Below are 6,489 nucleotides of genomic sequence, written 5' to 3' on the forward strand. Positions count from 1 at the left end.
TTTTTTTTTTTTTTTTGCGGTACGCGGGCCTCTCACTGTTGTGGCCTCTCCCGTTGCGGAGCACAGACTCCGGATGCGCAGGCTCAGCGGCCATGGCTCACGGGCCCAGCCGCTCCGCGGCATGTGGGATTCTCCCGGACCGGGGCACAAACCCGTGTCCCCTGCATTGGCAGGTGGACTCTCAGCCACTGCGCCACCAGGGAAGCCCATGCATAGGCTTCTTAAAAGCAGAGATTCTTCCTTCTCTTCCTTCCTTGGGCCCAGCGTGGGGCTTTGTTGGGTGTATTAAATTACTAGAAAGGTGGGGAAGAAGGCTCTGTTATCGTCCTGTCCCCAGTTCTCATAAGCCAACATTTCTATTGAACACACCTCTCCATCAGGGAGCGTCTATCAGAATCAATGTGTTCAAACAAAATGGCCTATCTCATGCTTTAGGAAATCGTGATGGATAAGGTGGGGATGTTGGGTTTGACAGGAGTGCGCTTTTGGTTTTTGAAGAGCTCCACCAATAATTCTGATAAGCTGCTCTCTTCTTCCCACAAGCCACCTTCAACGGAAAATAGTTCTGAAACAATTCTCTCCTATGGCTTAGAATATCAAAACTAAGTCTGGAGCAACAATGCCTGTGGTTCGATTTCAACACATCTTCACACTACGTGGTATGCCACCATTGTGTTGGAAATAATTTAGTAGAAACGTCAGCCAAGTAAAGTTGCATGTCGCTAACCAATTCTAGTCTTATATTTAGAAGTACTTCCATGCAAGCACAAAAGGAGATTTCTAGAAAAAGAGGTTCCTTAATTGGGGGAGGTGGTTTCCCTTCTTCCGATGACTTAGGTTTAGTTCTGACAGAGCTTGAGGGTGGGACTTAAAGTTCTTTTTCCTCTGGCTCCTGAAAAACGTGTTGTGACAGTGATCCCCATGATGTCTGGGGATGGAACTACTATTGGCAACATGGATATTAAATATGGGGAGGAAGGAATGCTCTGTTTGCTTTACTTCAAGTTATAATGAATAAGAATCAAATCCTGCGCAATAATGTCAAAAAGAATTGGGAGCTGGGAAGCATGAAGTCGAACAATAGCAGTGAGAGGGGCTCAGTGTGGGGTTGCCAGGCTGGCAGAATAGGAAAGGAAAGTGGTGAGTAACAGCTTGTGGATGAGAGACACCTAAAACCCAGGACTCTGACTCGCCTGTGATGTAGATTCCACCTGGTGACTCTGAACTTATTCCAGCGTCCCAGCTGTCGGCAACCACAGAAGAGCTTTCCCACACCCAGGTCTCCTCCATCTCTGTCCCACTCAGCTCAAGGTAAACCACGCCTCTCTAGAACCAGTGGGAACATAACTAAACTCAATGGTTATCTGGTCCCAACGCTTAGGTTTTAAGTGAGAACAAATGAATCAGAATCATTCAAGAAGTCAGGGGCCTCTCCCACCCCTGCTCCTGACACCACTTCCCCCAAATAAAAGCAGTATTTTCCAGTCAACATAAGTTTCCACATTGCAGGTTTATACATGAGGATTTTTAAAAATAAATGTATTTATTTATTTTTGGCTGTGTTGGGTCTTGGTTGCTGCACGCGGGCTTTCTCTAGTTGCGGCAAGCAGGGGCTACTCTTTGTTGCGGTGTGCGGGCTTCTCATTGTGGTGGCTTCTCTTGTTGTGGAGCATGGGCTCTAGGCACGCAGGCTTCAGTAGTTGTGGCTTGAGGGCTCTAGAGCGCAGGCTCAGTAGTTGTGGCACATGGGCTTAGTTGCTCCGTGGCATGTGGGATCTTCCCGGACCAGGGCTCAAACCCATGTCTCCTGCATTGGCAGGATTCTTAACCACTGCACCACCAGGGAAGTCCTATACATGAGGATATTAACATCTAATCAAATCCATTATTTTCAGATTCATACTTGAACTGAAATGATAATAATACTTTATAATTAAAATTTTTAACCATTAGATTACTTCCCTAATGGTGGAAACTTTCCCACCGAAATACAGCTATAGGGCTTCTGTGCTCCACCCTCCCAAGGGATTTGAAGTCATTGTCTAAAGAAGTCATTCACAAGCCCCAAATTTCCCCACAGACTTATGATTTAACTTGAAAACCACTGAAGTTTTTCTTATTCTACATCATAATAGATCTGGGCTTATTTTAATATAAAATAAGATTTTAAACCATTAACTATCAGGAAAGCTGAAATGAACATAAGTGATATCATATATTAGGGCTATAAAAATTTAAGAACATAGACTCACATAAATATGTAGAAAATAACAGTGTTTTCTCACTGCTATACAAGTCATGGTTGGTAATTACTAAGGAGAGCTGCCCAGAATAGTGTCAAAGACTTGGTATAGTATAACATTTGGGGCCACTTTTGGTATAAATTTACTGAGACAGTGGGGTTGAATGGTACACTGAAAAAGTTCCCGATCCACTATATCTTCACCATCTTGCAAAGTATTCATCAATGTTTTCTGTAAGGAAAGATGGTGGGTCCTTAGATAGTGTCCTTAATTTTACCATCAGTGTGATGATTTTTATTACACATCAAATAATTAAGAGTCCTGAACACTTTATAATTCTCTCAATTCATTCTCTTTAACTCTGAAGCCTTTTTTCATTGCAGGGATCTTGTCATGTTTAGGTTTATTTTTTTAATGTAATTTTTGCCTTGAGATTGTCGGGCCTTGGAAAAATATCTGCCTAAATCAACCAATTTTGAGATATTTAAAAAAATTTATTACTATGTTTAACCAGTGGTGCACTATTTTTAAAAAAGCCCCGACATGTTGTTTGCCAATTACAGTGGTGTAAATAGTCCCACCATGGCTGATTTCTAGCTGTCAACACGCATCACTGAATAGGAAGTTGGGATAAAATAGCACAAGTTGGTATGAGGAGGCAGGACCAGCAGACTCTAGCACAGCAGTGATGTTAACCTATATGGAAAGATGCACACAACCTGTACATATAATTTAACAAATTCTTTTAGAGAGAATACCCATATAACTCCACCAAGGTCAGGAGATAGAACATTGCCAGTGCCCCAGATGTCTACCACGTGCCCTTTCCCATTTATAACCTCTTCTTCCCTGTGAGAGTTAACCACACCCTCCCTTTTATGGTGATGTCTCCCATGCTATTCTTTATACTTTTACCACCTAGGTATACATCCCTAATCATTCTGACTTATTTTGGCCTATTTTGAACTTTATGTAAATGGAATCATACCCTATGTCTTCTTTTGTCCTTTGTTTACTTCGCTCAATGTTACATTTGTGAGATTTACCCATGTTGGTGCATGGAGCTGGAATTCGTTCATTTTTACGGCTGTCTAGTGTTCCAAAGTCTGAATCTACTGGATGATGTGCTGGAACCGGCTTGTACTGGCTCAGAGGAGCTGACTGTTGAATGTTCAGGACTTTTTCAAGCTGGTTGATACCATGTTGGGAGCTTGAAATTGGCCATGAATGGGAGTATTTACATCACAGAAATTGGCAAATGCTACAAACCAGGGTTTTCCCCCACTGTTGTTAAACATCTTCCAGCATGCCCCTGAATCTACTGGAATGCATTTAACCATTCTACAGTAAATGGACATTTGGTTTGTTTCCAGTTTTTGCCAATGAATATTCTTAGCTGTGTCCTGGTACATATGTACTCACATTTCTGAAGGCTAGACTATCCCTCAGGAGGGAAGTTGTTGTTAGGTCATAGGGTATGCCCATGTTCAATCGTAGTCAATAATGTCAAAATTTCCAATTATTTCCATTTACATGGAACCCCAGCAGCTTTGAGAATTCCTGTTACTCAATATTATTGCCGTCCTTGGAACTGCCAGACTTTTAAATTTTTACCAAAATAGTGTTCGTATACTTATGTATCATTATACATATGTGATACTTATGTATCATTATAGTTTTAGGTTGCAGTTTCCTGATAACTAGTGAGCTTGAGCACCTTTCCTTAGGTTATTTGGCCCATTTGAATGTTTTCTTTGTAAAGTATTAATACTTAAGTCCTTTGCCGATTTTTTTTTTTACTGTCTTTTTGTTGTTGATTTTCAGATTTCTTTATACTGAATATTTTAATATAAGCATCTAAGGCTATAAACTTCCTTTATTTCTTTTTTATCTCTTCCTTGAAGTTTATTAGCATAGTTGCTTTGCCATTAACAAAAAGTCTTGTTTATTGTTAATATGGGTGCCTTAGTATAGACTTTATGTTTACTGTGATCGTCTCATGAATTTTGCTTGACATCCTTTAAACCTCTCTGGAATCACTTTATTCCTCTTCATTCTGAGCTATAATTTAAAGACGGAGTGTAGAGATTCTTTCCATTTCTCTGAGGCTTAAAGAGGCAGGAAGAAGAGGGGAAATTGTGCACGGGTTGTATATGGGGTCCTGTACTATCCCCTCCAGCCTCAGATACTTGTAAATGTCCTGGGCCCACTCTTTGTAGCCAGTGTATTGCCTTCTCTTGGATGCTGGAAACTTCCTGTAACCCAACACAGTGCACTGGAAGATGGCAAGTCTTGAATGCCCTTCTAGGCATCTGCTAGGTCCCACTGAAGGCTAATGGTAAAGGGAAAGAAGGAAGCAAAATATTATTATATAATAAAAAGACATATGTCTTAGTCCACTTGAAACTGCCATAGCAAACTCTCATGGACTGGGTGGCTTAAACAACAGACATTTATTTCTCACAGTTCTGGAGACTGGGAAGTCCAAGATGAAGGTGCTGGCAGGTTCAGTGTCTGGTGAGGGCCCACTTCATAGACAGATGTTTTCTCACTGTGTCTTCACATGGCACAAGGGGCAAGAGAGCTCTCTGGGGTCTCTTTTATCAGAGCACTAAGCTTACTCTGTTGCTTCACCATCCCACTAGTGCCCTGTCAACCTGCATGGCCAGGAGGAGCTCAACACCACCACCCTCAGCCAGTGAGAAGGGGGGAAAAATGAGTGATGGGCATACAGCTCCCATGTAAGTGCCCAACCATAATTGCATACATCACTTGCGCTCATCCTATTGGACAGAACTTAGTCATGTGGTCACACCTAGTTGCAAGGAAGGCTGGGAATTGTAGTCTTTACCTGGGGGGCTAAAACTTGAGGGGTTCTAGTAATGAAAGGAAGAAGTGGGGGAAGATCTGTTGGGAGTCAAGAAACAGTATTTCCACAGGTAGTCAGCCAAGCTGCCTGGTGACGATATTAAGAGATCACCAGGCACCTCACCCTGCCTCTACCTCTGGTCTCACTTTCCCCTGTAAGTTTTCTTCTTCCCTTCCTGTACCTGCTCTTATCTCCTTCTCAGGTTCTGCTAGCCCTTTGGATATCAGGCCCTCAGAAATAGCTCAGGTAAGTTCTATCAGAGCCCCCAAGGCTCTATAAAGTAGAAACCATGGAAAACCTAAGGACCTCTTGAGGCAGGTTATACCCATCATGTTCTGTGGCCTTCATCCTTTGGTTGCATGGTGAGCCATCAGAACTCTAGTTTTAATTTTTCTGATATTTGGGTTTTGGCCTTGGAAAATGAAGGTGCTTGGGGGAAAGGAAGAGAGACTAGAAAATGGGGCTGGCCCACCTACAATAGAAGGTATAGAACATGGGTTCTCAATGTTAGGGTCACCCAGGGAGCTTCAAGGGACCACCAAGGCTGAGAACCACTGGTGTAGATTGTAGAGAGCACATACCCCATGTTTTGCAAACCCAACTTCACAAGCTCATAGATGGGGTGACAAAGGTCACTGTGACCCATCAGTGACTATGTTTCAACTTTGACCGCTCAGAACTATGTCATCCCGCCCTAGGAGCCTTCTGGAAATGTTTGTGCATCCTGAAAGACCATTTAGGGTGTGAGCTAGAAACTAGAATCCTCTGAAACAATCCAGCCACCTGGGAGTAAAAAGCACACCAGTGAATATGATTCCTATTTCAGGTGCCGCATCTGTCACGGCTTCCCCTCTGCTCCCTTTTCTGAGCAGCTTCTCTTGTCCCCAGGGCCAGATCTTTTTTAAAAAATTTCTATTTTTACCCACTTCTGGGCATATACCCAGAGAAAACCATAATTCAAAAAGATACATGCACCCCAATGTTCATTGCAGCACTGTTTACAATGGCCAGGTCATGGAAGCAACCTAAATGCCCATCGACAGACAAATGGATAAAGAAGATGTGGTACATATATACAATGGAATATTACTCAGCCATAAAAAGGAACGAAACTGGGTCATTTGTAGAGATGTGGAAGGACCTAGAGACTGTCATATAGAGTGAAGTAAGTCAGAAAGAGAAAAACAAATATTGTATATTAATGTATATATGTGGAATCTAGAAAAATGGTACAGATGAACTGGTTTGCAAGGCAGAAATAGAGACACAGATGTAGAGAACAAACATATGGACACCAAGGGGGGAAATCAGGGGTGGTAGTGCTGGTGTGATGAATTGGGAGATTGGGATTGACATATATACACTAATATGTATAAA

This window comes from Monodon monoceros, unplaced genomic scaffold, assembly GCF_005190385.1.
Source record: "Monodon monoceros isolate NGI ecotype Baffin Bay Population unplaced genomic scaffold, NGI_Narwhal_1 Super_Scaffold_21, whole genome shotgun sequence".
NCBI lineage: Eukaryota > Metazoa > Chordata > Mammalia > Artiodactyla > Monodontidae > Monodon > Monodon monoceros.